Below are 15278 nucleotides of genomic sequence, written 5' to 3'. Positions count from 1 at the left end.
CTGAAATGGGTTAAACATGTTTTAAACTCTCATTTTATGTTTAACACAGTAAATATAAATATGCAGAACCCACAAAAGCCAAAAGCTCTCAGGGATTCACCATGATTATTAACAGCACGAGGGAGTCCTGAAGCCACAGTATTTAAAGCAGCACAGAGCGTGCCACGTACGAAGTAACAGCACATACATGCATGAGCTGACTCAGTCAGAGTAACCCTCGGGGGGAACCGATGCTCACAAGGAACCAGCAGCCTGCCACTGCCAGGTGAGGTGAGCAGTGCACCTGGGCAGCCCAGCTCCAGCATGCAGTCAAGCACTCCTCTCCACACTCCAACTTGTCTAGAAGCCATCAACCACAAGCCCCCAAAACCCCAGTCTCCCATAACAACTCCCTGCCCCACGTATCTGCCTGGATGACATCTCTGACTCAACTTTCCTCAGCCTCAACTGATGCTGTTCTTTCAGATTCCCTCTATTAATGGATGGGAAATGGTTCAAGCCTCTCAGGCCAAAGTCAGAGTCAGTCTCCTTCCCTGGAGCTTCAAGTTCATCTAACAGCAAGCACGGAGAGGGGAAAAGGACACTTCTCACCACCGTCCTAGTTAGACCATCACACATCTCACTGGTGCCCCGCCTTCCACACAGGTGCAGTCACAGCATTTTCTGTTTGAAGCAGCTCTCCATGTCATTGCATCCATCATTCCAAAACCTTCAGAACCTTACTCTTTGTTCTGTTCCTTGAAGCCTTTCAAAGCCTTGGTGCTTCTGAGAACACACCAAACACGAACACTACCTCATCCCATGGCCTTCACACTTACTGCCTCCTCCACACAAACCCATGACAATCAGGCCTGCCCTTCACCTGCTAACAGCTCTACCATCCTACAAATACATACTCTAACATTGTCAAGCTCCCTTATTTTTCTCCATAGTCCAACAAACTACAAAAGTATATGTTTATTCCACATTTACGTCAGTGAGACGGGAAATCTGGGCATTCCAGACTGTATTGTGTGGATTCAGAACTCTTCGTAGCAACAAGAGCCTGCAGAGTCTGTGCTGAGTGTCTATTAACCCTACCTTAATGACGAACTGGTTCAAATAACTCACCAAAACACTTATAACAATACACGGTACCTTAAGGAACTTAGTTTTTTTTTTAATTGACAGCTGATACTACTTGATTTTTGAATAACAGAACTTTCTAAATTTAACTGACATACACTAGTAAGATTAGCATGATACTAGCACCAACAATGCAAACTGAGCCAATGTTTGTGAAACCAATGAAATTTCAAGTCTGATTTTCCATCGTCTGATCCAATGATTGCTCTTCTGATAATTTCAACTAAAAAAAGCCATGCCATACAAGGTTTTCTGCATATTCAGAAGTATCATAATCTGAACATAGCTAAGAAAATAAAAACAACCCATATGTACAACAGAGAGAGTCTGAAAAATATGATGCATACTTATGTATGACAAAATATGATGAAATCATGTTTTTTTAAGATTTATTTGTATTACAAAGGCAGATTTACAGAGATAAGAAAATACAAAAAGATCTTCCATCCACTGGTTCACTCCCCAAGTGACCACAACAGCCAGAGCTGAGCCAATCCAAAGCCAGGAGCTTCTTCAGGTCTCCCATGCGGGAGCAGAGTTCCCAGGGTTTGAGCCATCATTTACTGTTTTCCCGAGCCACAAGCAGATTGCTGGATAAGAAGCGGGGCAGCCAGGACGCGAACTGGCACCCATAAGGAATCCCAGCACATTCATGGCAAGGATTTTGCCACTGAACTATCTCGCCAGGTCCTGAAGTCAAGTTTGTAATGGGTTTGAGGAACTGGAAGATGTTTTTATAGGTCAGATGAATAACACTATACAGGCAGTATGAATTTATCTATACTCAAGTTGTTATTAAATGGCGAGTGTCTGGTCCAGCCGTAAAAACATCAGGTAGGACACCTGCAGTCCACATCAGAGGACCTGGGTTTAAGTTCCTGCTGCAGCTTGGGATTCCAGCTTATCAATGGGGAGGCTGGGAGACAACGATCATGGCTCTCCTAGCCATGTTTCATCACCCACAGGAGAGGCCCCATTGAGTTCCTGTCTCTCAACTTCTGGGCCAGGCTACTGCAGGGATCCGCTGAGTAAAGTAGTGAGTGTGAGTGTGTGTGTGTGCGTGTGTGTTCCCTCGCTTGCACTCTAGCTCTCCACCTTCCACCACCACCACCCTCTTAAGTAAATGGAAATATATAAAGCAGGCAAGCATATCCAACACACGCTGTCGTCTGGGAGGTATTATGACTGTTGGCATTAAAGACTCCCATGGCCAACAGAGCAAAGCTACCTTCAACGTCATGCTGTACACTGAAAGCAGTGCGGCGTACCGACTATTTCACATTTGGAACAATTGATCTGGAAAAGCTCCTTGATATCAAGTACTCAGGAACCTGAACTGACAACAATGTTGGAAATGTTTTTTTTTTTGCACATCACAGGGGTAAAATAGAGCTATTCAAATAAAGGCTATCTTATAGAAGGGATTAATAAGGTATCTTGGAAAACGGAAAATATCATCTTTAATTAAAAGCAACCCTATTTCAAAAAAATGAAAACTACATGAAATGATTCATATAATATACAGATTTGGAGGAGGTATATGCAATTTTAGTTTAGGAAAAACAAATGTCTGGGCATAAGGCATTTTGGCTTAGTTTTCATTGTATCTCTGCACCTTCAGGAATGGGGCTAACGCCAGCATCCCGCAGTGTGCCGCACAGTGTGGGCACAGCCAGACTCGCCCATTCTCAGGCCCACTTCCATGCTGCCAGGCAGCCCCCAATTCACATCTAGGAGTCAAAATCACCGAGCACCCAGAAGTAACACTGTGTTGGGATTTGGACTATGCCAGCTGCATTTTAGCAAAGGGACTGCTTACGAGCAGATGAAGCCTAATCTTTGCCAAATAGGAGTCTAAAATGCTATCTGGTAGCGCACATCGGAGTACACAGCAGAATGCCACCCCATGTCACAACTTTCCAATAACCATGCTCCTAATTGCACCTCTGAATCAGATTCTCTTCCTGCCTAGCCACCAGTTACTAATTACTTTCTGCTCACAGCTAACCAGCCAGTGCAAGAATAAAATATTCCCACCAGTTCCATTCTGGGAGGATCCTGCTCTTTCAACTGATTGAGGGCCCTGGTGACTGGGAGTTGCCTGCTTATTTTTTTCCATTTATTACTAAGACTCTAGATAAAATGGCCTGCTTGTGTTTCATGACAAGGATTCAGAATAAAAGAAAAGCAAGAGGCCGGGCTTCTCTCAGTCTCGGTCTATCCTTGGGATAGGCCACATTTGCTTTGATGACAAACCACTCATTCCAGAGGGGGGAAATGTGTAAGATTTTTTTTACTGTTTTTAAAATAACCCTGGTGATCCCTCAGTCTAAAGCTGCAGTAAATGCCATCAGGAGGAGACTCTGAAGTGCAGGAAATACAATAATAAATGAGATTCAGTGAACAATGTTTTCCAGAATTGCACAAGACATGACAAGCCAATGATGAGACATCAATAGTCACCAGTTTCCAGAGTCCACTGGCATAATGGGTAGATCCCAGGCTTGACTGTTTGCCCACCATATTTACAAAATTGATTAACACTCCATTTACAAAATGAGTAAAACTTCACTCTTAGGGGGCCGCATCTGTGGCATAATAGGAAATAACTCCGAGGCACCGGCATCCAATATGGGCAACTGGTTCCTGTTCTGCTGCTCCATTTCCAATCCAGCTCCCTGCTTATGGCCAAGAAATTGCAGCAAAACACAGACCAAATATCTGAAACCCTGCATCTACATGGGAGACCAGGAAGAAGCTCCTGGCTCCAGGGCAACCCAGCCACAGCCATTGCAGCCACTTGGGGAAGTGAACCAGTGGACAGAAGATCTGTCTGTCCCTCTTCCTAACTCTTTAAAATAAATCTTTCAAAAAATGTTTTACTGTTATCTAAATGTATTAATATTCCACGTTTGAACAGACATGGAAACAGGAGAAAAACCTGAGTGGCCTACACGTTCTCAGCCCACGTCACTCAAGGCCATCCCCACACTCTTTAACTTGGCCGCCGTCATGGCCTCCGTCCTTCAGCACCATGCTGGCCCCGTGTGTTCAATACCTGGTGATGATGTCCCTCCCCGGATGGGGCCCTGAGCACAGTGCTACATGATGATAACACGTGTTCAGAAGTGCAGGGAGCCTCCGAGGTGCTGCGTGGGCAAAACCTGACTGCTAAGAAAGTGTTGCTGAAGCCATAAGGGAGTGTGCTGATGGCCAGAGGTCAGTTAGAAATCAAGAGCACGTGATGAGCAAGGCTGTGTCTACAGGCACACATGCCACACCAGGTCAGGGCCTGATCTCAGGGGTGATGAGCAGACAAGAAGGCAGGAGGAACGGGGCCTGGGACTGCGTCAGCCCTCAAAGCTCCAAGACAGTCTGAGTAAGGGCTTTAGCTCATTAGTTTATTCCCATGAAAGCTAATCCACAAATATATGAAAAATAGCTTTAAAATTATTTTTATATATCTGCTTTTGCAATAACAAGCAATTTTTTTAAAAACTTATTTTTTTTTACAATATTCTTTAAAAACTCTAAGCTATCTTTAGCTTGTGTTTCCCTTTTAATTAATCAGATGACTCTTTATCCTTTCTCATTTAAGATTCACTTTATTTATTGATAGGGAGAAAGAGAGAGAGAAGAAAATATCTACCACCTGCCCTGGTCATTCCCCAAATAGCTTCAACAACCAAGGCTAGGCCAGCCTGTTGCCAGGAAACAGGAGCCCAACAGCTCAGGCCATCTTCTGCTGCCTGCTTGCTGTATTACCAGGAAGGACTCCAGAAGGGGCAGCCAGGACTCAATCCAGGAGTCATATGCTAATGAATGCTGGTGTCACAGGTGATGGCATAACCATTTGGGCCACGCTGTTGGCCCGAGGAGGCCTTTTCTAAGCCCCTGTGCTTTCTCAATGTCTACCTTAAAATGCAAGCTGCAGAAACTAGCCATGCAAACCACTCCTGAAGTGTCTACGAAATGCCAAGCATGTGTCTGAGCACAAACTAGTGGGCTAATTACTGAAGAAATCTCTTAATTACTGAAGAAATAAGTGCCAGATTGACTTCTCTCCTCATTTTACTTGCAGTACCTTTGCATTCATCTATGTATCTGCTATCGGTAATCTCCTCACATGTATCATCAGTCAGCTCCAGTAGCTTCTGCATGAAGGCCAATACATAAGTGCACACATACTGTGGCTCCGACTCTTCACTCCGGTAAAGAACTACGGCATGCACTGCCACCTTTCCCAAAATAGCCAAATTTGTTCTAGCATCCTCATCACATCCTAGGCTTCAAAACAAGGCGGGGGAAAATTCTATTTCAAGACCTGTGGCATTTGTACAATGTTTTCAAAATGATTTTTCCAAAAGGGCTTATGGCAGCAACTACAACACTATCACCCTTTTCATAGAATACAATACTTTTGCCTCTCTTTGGTCATGTAACGTTAGCACAGGCTGACTTGTTCCCCTCACATGAACCTCTGCCGGGAGGACAGCTGTGCTGGCTGCAGACACTGAGTCCACAATATTCATCCTAGAGGCTACTGACAACTCTAAAACCACAAGCAGGGAGAAAAGACAGTGTTTAATCTCGCCTCTGGGGCCAGAACAGAGAAGCCTGTAGTTGGTCGGGTTTTACTTGACGAAGGTGAAATCAACGAAGAGAAATCTACCAGTGACTGACTGGTTCAGATCATCATCTGATCTTTTTAATAAATTTAGAAGCTGCTAGGTCACAGCTCTCATAAATGCCTCTGCCAGGGATATTTAAATGAAAGCAGAGAATCATTTCTAACCTGGACGCATGCCCTTCCTTGTGCTGATAAACAAGAAAAATCAGAAAGAATAGGCTGAGATCAAATTTTATTATCCCAACTTGGACTTGTTTATTTTCAGGGCAAAACTCTGAAGTGTGAGCAGTGATCACAGCTAAATGTCTATCGCCCACTAGATTCCAATAAGCTCTCCAAGAACCATGGGTGTTCTTGCCAGTCAGTCTGTGACATCCAATGTGTGCCATCCAAGCAATCTATCCAGATGTTCGGGTAACCATCCCAGCAGTAAGCATCACATCCTTAACAATCATTCATTACTAGTTCAGCTCTTAGAAAAAAAAAAATGTGTGGCAAGTGACATGAAGTTAAAGATAACAGGCCAGAGAGCTGATGGCACATGGAGAGACAATTTTCCCCAGAGAATGGATCTTCAGGTTTCGGAGCCTGGATCCACACTTGTGCCAGGGATGTAAAGGGAAGAATTGAGTGGAAATGCAATGCCACAATACTATCAACAAGCATGGGGAAATGAATAAAAGAGAAGTCGACCAAAGGACAAAGGCTTTGAAGTCCAACGCAAACACCTTGTTTTAGAGCAAGACTTTCATAAAAATTACTGGTCCTTGAAGTCCAATATTGAACTGAACCATTATTTGCACAATGGGCAACTGATTCTCATTTTCACTTGCTCTCTTCAGTATTATTTCGGGAAGACTTTCTTATTTTCCATCCAAATCGCAAGTGCAGTCCAGGTACAAACAGTGCATTTCTAGTTTTCAAAGACCAAAGACCAATTTTACGAGGTTAGTGGAAAGCAACAGGCTACAGCTTATTCCCAAACGCAGCTCTCATTTCTTTCCTGCAATGTTAAGGTTATCTTTTGTCTTTGCTCTCAAGTTCCCAGATTTTCTTATTTTACCACCAGTTTCCAATAAAATATCCTGGAGTTGCATCGGGAAAAAAAGCCTAAGAATATATTTCTTCTTAGTTTTTAGACAAAAAAAAAAAAAGGAAGTTAAAAAAATGACACCATATTAAATCTAATACCTCTAATCCACACTCCCCACCCAGGAAAACTGGTAATTTATACTAGTCACTGGTATATAGTGTCCCTCCCATCATGAGGGCATAGAGGAAATACTATAACTTCCTGGCTGATCTTGACTTCACTCTTTAAGCAAAAGCACTTCTTCCAAATTCCAAAGTCCCATAACTTTATTTCTTACAAAGCTCTGTGACTTCTAATGCTAAGAAACTTCTAGGCAACTAAGAAAGTACGAGGCTTCAAGCCTAACAGTTAAGACACCATTGTCTCGATATTCAGTACCTCAACTCAATTCCTGAGTTTTACTTACAAATTATTATGCTCCCTTTTAGAAAAATGAGCCAGAAAGGAAGGTGGGGGGGAGAGACAGAGGGAGAGGGAGTGGAATCTTCCATCTGTGAGTTCACTCCCTAAATGATCTCAACAGCCAGGACTGGGCCAAACCAAAATCAGGAGCATAAAACTTCATCTGGGTATACCACGTGCATGGCAGGTGTCCAAATTCCAGGGCCGTCTTACATTGTTTTACAAGCAATAGCAGGGAGCCGGACTGGAAGCAGAGCAGCTAGGACTCAAACTAAGGCTCGAATGAGATGCCAGCATGGCAAGTGGAGGCTTAACCACCTGCCCCACGATGCAAAGCCACCCCCCTCCTCCCAGGATGCACAAGGCTGTCTGTCCAGTAATGTGAACTTCACATCCATGTGGGAAACATGGCACCTAACATGCATCTTGTTGGGTGGATGGCCACAGATACACACACTCACTTCTTGGCGATTACACAAAAAATATATTTTTTTTCCTTATAGAAGAAAATCACAGGCTGCTAATTTTAGTTACAAAGCCAACATCATCACTGATCTCTTTGCATCCTTATTTCCCATCACTCTCTGTCTACAATCTTCCTTAGCTCTCTTGCCATAGAAGCAACCATTTGCAAACAGGGATGGCTGTTAGCAGTGTTTCTTCCACTGTGTGAAACAGCACAGCTCCCCCTGAGCTTGGGAGCTCAGGAAAGCCTCACCCGCAGGCTTCCAGATGTCACTCACTCATTCATAAACCACTACGCAGGAGGCATTTACCAGTGCCATATCCTGTGTGAAATACTAAGAACATAACACCAAAAGGAAGACAGACATTTCAAACCTTGTGGCTCTTACAGTCTAGATGGGAAGTCAGATAGTAAACAAGTGATAAAAATAACACGAGTCAACATTTACAGAGCACTGTGTGCCAGGCATTGTTGCCCCACACCTCAGCACATGAACTCCTGGAATCCTCGCGAACTCCCAGAGGAGAAGCATGACTGCTACTCCCCTTGAGCAAGCATGGAAAACGAGACCTTGCGAAGCCCTGAGTGGGGCTGGCCTTCCTCCAGGGGCAGACAGAGGAGGCCCACTTGAATTTTCAGCCACATCAGGAGCTCACCCGACCTGAGGGACTGCTCTGGTGTCACTAGGACATGGGCTTGGAGCGCAATGCAACGCAGCAGCGTGTCAATGCGAGCAGGGTGCTGCCATGGAAGTGGAGCAGCTGGGACTCCAGCCAGCAAAAACACAGGCTGCTGGCAGAGGCGTGAGCTGCTGCACCATGGTGCCTGCCCATATGCATTGTCATGGCCTTTAGCGGTGTCTGGGAGAGTGTAGGTACTTGGGTATCTGAATTAGGTACATAATGGACACCCGTTTCAGCTGCTCTAGGAACCTTTCTTTCATTCTGCAGCCCGAAGGTCAAGGCAAGATGACTAGAAATCCAATTGATGCAAAGTAAGGTTATGGTACAACAGACGCTCTTCTCACTTCTGGGTGAAAGTGTAAATGTTACACAGAACCCTAGAGAGTGAAGTCACAGGTCTGAAGGCCACGTGCCAGTTGAAAATCATAGGACAGAAGGAAAAGAAGGCAGAGTCATATTTTAGACACATGAGCAATGTACTCACACTGAAAGTAAGCTTTCCCAAAGTTAGTACTTGAGAGTAATGAAACTCACAAGATGGAACAGACTTCAAAACCAGACACAAGACTGCAATGACAGGAGAAAAGTCTTCTTTAAACGCAAAGCCTGTGAGTGAAAAGGGCCCAGGGTTTGGGAAGCACGTGTGGTCCTGGGGGAGGTCTGAGAGCAGAATCCGGACGGCTGCTGCCACCACAGCCAGGGCTGCCCATGGGGCAAAGGGCTCTGCAGCCTTGCTCAGAGGCCCGAGGCTCCTCTGGCATTCCCACACAGTGAGGCTCCTGCTGCAAGCGCAGGAAGCTTAGCAGATAGGTTTGTTTTCGGAATTAGAAAGCTCCCTCCTCTCTATCTACAGCTCGAACCAAAGGCCACATTGCCTGAGATGTCATCTAGGAGGATTACAGTAGTCAAAAAAGAAAAGTATGCTTTGTACCAGTTCCTCAGAAACCTCTTCCATGGTCTGTAAATTCTAAGAAACTTGAAATAACCTCTTCAAAAGTGAATTCAACTGCATCTTGTGGTAAGGATCCATCGACAGGGTGTGGTGAATGAAGATCGCATCAACTAAAGACTGAAATAGAAGAATCTTGTACCGCACATCCTGAACTGCTCAAGCTGCCAGAGCAGAACACCAGCAAGCAGAAGAGGTCAAGGGCAGTGACCACTTTCTCACATTTCCGGGCGCTGAAGACCAGGATGCTGGGGCCAATGCAGGATGCAGGGTCATGGGGAAGGAGCAAGCTGGTCCTGTCGGCTCTCCTCCTCTACATGGCAGGCCAGATGAGTGAGGGTCCTGCTCTCAGGATTCCATCTCAGCCTCTTGTCTTCCAGACTCCAAACGCCACCCTCACAAGGGGTGGGGGTAGAGGGGTGAGGGCTCTGAAACACGCACGTGACCACATCGTGATCACAGCAACAAGGGTCTCTGTCTAGAAAGCCACATTTGGGGAGGTAGAGGAATTACTGAGGAACAGACGCACGGTCTAGTAGCGTTTCCACAGTGCTCGGAGGCCAAGCAAACAGGAGAGGCCTGGGCAGAAGGAGGAGCACCTCAGAGATGCCCTGAAGTTCAGAGCCAAGTATGAAGTGGAGGTAGCAGCCGCCAGGTTCTCAGAAAGCCCATCTTCCAGCCCAGGGTGCAGGGCGTGGGGCACTCTGCTGGCATGACAACACAAACGGGCAGGCACTGTGGAGGAACAGCTAAAGGGGTTTAGACCCGCCGCCTGTTGCTTCGAACCCACAGTATCCAGCCACCTCCCAGAAAGACAAGAGAAACACACAACTCTTCTGATGGGCTCTCACTAACACTCAAACATTTCAATAGCGTCTTCCCACATTCAAAATTTGTAGCACGAGACGAGCTCAAAAATCAAACAGAGGACACAGACTGGGAGGCCTCTGGCCTTGGTAACTTTCCCACACTTCCCAGCGTTGCAAATCCGTCCCTCCTCCACAAGCCCCGTCTGATTTCTGGGTCAGCCAGCACCTCCTCGCACGGTTTCACACCCAGCTGTTGGCTCCAGGACTTACCTACCAAATCAACGATATGGATTTTATGCGTATTTCCTTCACACTAGTCTTTCCACTTACTGCTGAGGTCTGTGGCTTGGTTCTAGCATGGCTGAGGTCAGAATCTGACCTCAGATAAGTAGGGAAATACAGTAAATACATCCCTTGGGACTGTAAATTCGAGTATTCAAAAATAACAGGTTTGCCTCCCCACTGGATGAGAATGAGGCTGAGCCACACTGGAAGGCTGTGTTTTCCTATTTTGTGGCAACACCACTACACACACAATGCAAAAAAAACACTCTATCACTAAGCACATCTCATAAACATTAGCCATGTAGAAAAAAGTCTGTGTGCACACACAAAAGGCTTCCTGCATGATAAGCTGGTTAAGCAGATAAAATACACCCGTAACGTAACAGACACATCCCAAAAACGCACTGAACAGCTCCAGGTAACGTTGAGATCAGGTTATACCAAATACCACGTGGTGGAAAACGATAACCTGAAAAGTTGTTTCAATGTACCAGGCAAGAAAACAAAATTCCACACTAGACCAATGAGGACTGCGTGGGGGGCTCCTGGGTATCTCTGTATCAAGATGCACGTAGTGCCTGACTCTGCAGAACATGCTAGAGAACTGACCATCCAGCCTGGACTCACAACTAACAGTAAAAATGGCAAAGTTAAGTAAACAAATGGAAACAACAGCTGTTCTCTAGAGATGCCATGCATTCACAGCAGAATTTAAATACCTGAATTGAAGGCATTAACTCAACCTACTTACTGGTTTTTAAACTTTTTTTTAATCACAGGAAAAATCCATTTAAATGGTGGAGCTATTTCTAAAGGTAAAAGCAGGGGAAAAACTTTGTTATCTATATAGGGAGATGTTTGAGATTTCCTTTTTCTCAAAGATTTATTTTTTATTTATTTATATTTTATTTATTTTCTAGATTTCTTTTTATTAGAAAGGTAGATATACAGAGAGAAAAAGATCCTCCATCCGCTGCTTCACTCATCAAATGGCCACAACAGCCGGAGCCAAGCTGATCTGTAGCCGGGAGCCAGGATGCACGGTGCAGGGTGCCAAGGTTTGGGGCCATCCTCTAATGCTTTCTCAGGCTACAAGCAGGGAGCTGGATGGGAAGTGGAGCAGCCAGGACACGAACTGGCACCCACATGGAATCCCAGCACTTGCAAGATAATGATTCAGCCACTAGGCTATCATGTCAGGCCCAGAAATTTCCTTGTTTAAACGTATCAAAATAGTTCATTTGATTTTCCTTATTAAACATTTCCAACTTCTATTTAACAAATTCTAAATATGCTGGAAAATGCTGAGAAGAGAAAAAAAAGTTTTTACTGACTAAAAACTGAGATCTTGTACCTCATGTGATTTTAAACTTTCTAAAGCAAGAATGTCTTGGACTGGAGAACCAACGTCTTTGCTTTGCCTGCAAACCTACCGTGAACTTGGCGTTCACCTTCTAAACCTGTGCCCTGCTGCCTGTCGCCACGTGTGAGCAGCAGCTGACCAGCGGATCAGGAAGGGGGGAAAAGACTTGCCCTCCCAGTAAGATCACACTCGATTCATTTTATTTCAACAACTTTATTCTGACGATTATTCACACAGAGAACACTGGAATGACATAAAGACTTCAAAGTAATTGCCAGCCTACTAGTTCTCAGGCACTCCCCACATCCTGGCACTGCTGGACAGTATGGTCAACTTGCTCATCTTCCTAAGATATTCAGTTCACTAAGCAGTCACCCAGTGTTCAGTATACAAATGTACCATCGTTATAGCAGAGCTTTAACTCAACAAGCTGCTCTAGCTTCTTTTTTTTTTTTAAGATTTATTTTTATTTTTATTGGAAAGGCGGATATACAGAGAGGAGGAGAGACAGAGGGGAAGATCTTTCGTTCAATGACTCACTCCCCAAGTGAGCCGCAACGGCTGGTGCTGTGCCAATCTGAAGCTGGGAGCCAGGAACTTCTTCCAGGTCTCCCACTCGGGTGCAGGGTCCCAAAGCTTTGGGCCGTCCTCGACTGCCTTCCCAGGCCACAGGCAGGGAGCTGGATGGGAAGCGGGGCTGCTGGGATTAGAACTGGCGCCCATAGGGGATCCCAGGCGTGCAAGGTGAGGGCCTTAATCACTGGGCAACCGTGCCAGGCCCTCTAGCTTCTTTTAATAATTTCTACTTAGAGGACCAAACTGGAGCATGGTGCTTCCTGAAAGCTTTTAGGTACCATCCATCGTACCCAGTAGTAACCACTAAACATACCTAGGCAGTTAGAGTATGTTTTATAACAAGTTCAAGTGTGAAAATCACATGGAAACAATCCTTTTCTTAAAAGGATCCTCACCATTAAAAAAAGAAAAAAGAGGGTGTGGTGCAAATCACCAAGTTAAGAAATAAATTAAAGCATGGTTTTTTCCCTCGGATTTTATTAAGGTGAGGTTAAGCCCTCAAAGCCCCTGAAATCTACCACCAATTTCATAAAAATTTAAGCCCTTGTGCTTAGGGAAAACACACTTAAACCCTTATTATCACAGACAAAATTAGAGACCATCTAGGAAGAAGTAAAATGAACGACTCAAATCCAGTCTTACACGAAAACAATGCCATGATGTTCTTACAAATGCCAAAATCAGGAGGGGCCAAGGAGAACCCCAGCTGTCCCAGGAGCTGTACGGTACCAGATGCTCTACAGGAGGAGACAAAACCAAGAGGCCATAGACAGACAAAGGAACTGACAGACATGTACCCGAAGGTCCGGCTGCCCACAGGGAGACAGCAGCTACGGTAGGAGGGACGTGACTGTAACTGAGCAGGACCCAATGGGCCAGGACGGGTGCAGCCAACAGACTGATCAAGGCCCACAGATCGTGAGAAAATGACAGTCAACACAAAGATGCAAGGGACAGAGTCAGAAAACTGTTTAAAAAAATGGCCATACTGGTTTTGTTGTTTTAAAGAAAGGGATGACAGAGCTCTAAAATCATGAGGGAGGGGACAGTGTTGGGGGCAGCACTAAGCTGCCTGGGACACATGCAGCTCAGATTGTCTAGTTCAAGTCCCAGGTGCTCCAGGAAGTGTCTGAACGTGCACCTTGCGAGGCAGCTGATGCAAAGGCTCCAGTTCTTGCGTCCCTGCCACCCATGTGGGAGATTGGAATGGCGCTCCAGAGCCTCCACGTTGGCCTGACCTTGCCCTGGTTGTCGGGGGCATTTGCAGAATTAACTAATGAACAGAAGTACTTCCCTCTGTCCCATTCTCTGGCTCTACAGCTCTACTTCTCATAAAATGTACAGAAATAATAATAATAATAATAATAAAATAATAATAAATAAATAATAATAATAAAAAATTTTTTAAAACCTCTGAAATCCCTCTTCCATTTAACAAGTTTAAGCGAACTAATTCAAAATAAAGGCACACAAAAGTATGATTGGACCCCATGAAATGCTACTAGACAAAAGGCTTCCTTTAACATTCACAAATTTGATCACATTTCCTATTCAAGAAATGATTACAGAGAACCTGCCCACCCCCGCCACCATGCCAATATGAAAAAAAGCTATGTCTCTGGGGGGGGGGAATATTCCAGAAACCAGATGAAATAATTCAGTCTAAAAATTTTATAAATTCTTATAAATCAGATCTTCGCAACACTGAACTATTTATGTCATACCCTTCTAGAATAACTGACTCCTACAAAATCAAAGGACACGTTTTGGCCTTACCTCACACTTTGAGTCCTCCATGTTTTTACCCACCCTTCTTTTTACTGATTCCATGAGTGGTGACCAAACTGTGCCTCCCCCTAAATTTAACTCAACATCACCTGCAGCCAATCCTAGATCTTAACTTGAAATCCATGTCCCGATACCAGTACAATAGGGAATATCATTTTCAATATTGCATTCTAGTCTAACTCCTGCGACACGCACAAGATGCCAGCACTCAGCACTGGGCTTTTTAACAAGAACCACGATTCCAAGGATAAAGTTTGTGTGTCTTGTGGACACACAACACCTGGCTTGGGGAGCAGGGTGCACAGCTGCCCGTGCACTCACCCCACAGTAGGCACCGAGCCCTCACTACACACGAGGCACTGCTCTCCTAACTGGGAGGATGCAAGCTGCTGCTGCTGTTTGTTTTAATCTTGAAACTTGCTCTCCGGTGTGAGGGTAGCAGGTAAATCCTAATAAAATAACAGGTAGGAAGGAAAGCAATGCTGAACAAAATAAAACAACGAAATGGGGCTGGACAACACGAGCATAGACAGGATCTTATACAAACTCCACAGGAAGACAGCACCTGAGCAGGTGTCAGAGGGAAACTCCAGGCAGCTGCGGCCAGAGGACGGTGGTTACCAGCATACTAGTCAGGCTGGTGTTCTGTTACAGGCAGTGGGGAACGCTGCCACTTGCAACGCCAGCATACTAATTGGTCAGTGTCTTACAGGACCAAGAACTATCGTGTTCGAAGTGATTGTGAAATTATTTTTACTTCCGGCGGGGGGGGGAGTTCAACTAATTAATGACTGACATTATTGCATCCGAGACTTCCAGTTAACAATGAAGAAACAAATTATATTCTACATAGGCCTGGGGTAGACCTTTCAAATAAGGTCCGAACAAGACACACAGTTTACCTTATTTCCTTATTTGGAAGGCTTGAAAACATTTTTAAACATGGCTATGGAGAGGCATTCTCCCACAGAGGCTCAGGTATATAATGTCACGTGACTTTGTTTTCTTTTTGTGTCCTATGCTTAGCCTAGTGCTCCAATCCTAACATGGAACAAGTGACTCAGTGCCCACTACGCGTGCCTAAATCCCCCTGGAATGGCGGGATGAAT

At 44.9% G+C, this 15278-nt stretch overlaps 1 protein-coding gene across 3 annotated transcripts in view; it reads right to left on the bottom strand.

Moving 5' to 3' along the window:
• CCDC91 (coiled-coil domain containing 91) overlaps positions 1-15278 on the bottom strand; it is a 211349-nt gene that overhangs the window by 128596 nt on the left and 67475 nt on the right. The window lies entirely within an intron of this gene.

This window comes from Ochotona curzoniae, unplaced genomic scaffold, assembly GCF_017591425.1.
Source record: "Ochotona curzoniae isolate NIBS_2020 unplaced genomic scaffold, NIBS_Ocur_1.0 contig_4645, whole genome shotgun sequence".
Taxonomy (NCBI): Eukaryota; Metazoa; Chordata; class Mammalia; order Lagomorpha; family Ochotonidae; genus Ochotona; species Ochotona curzoniae.
Note: the sequence above shows the minus strand (reverse complement) of the source record. Positions and strands in the feature narration are given on the sequence as shown.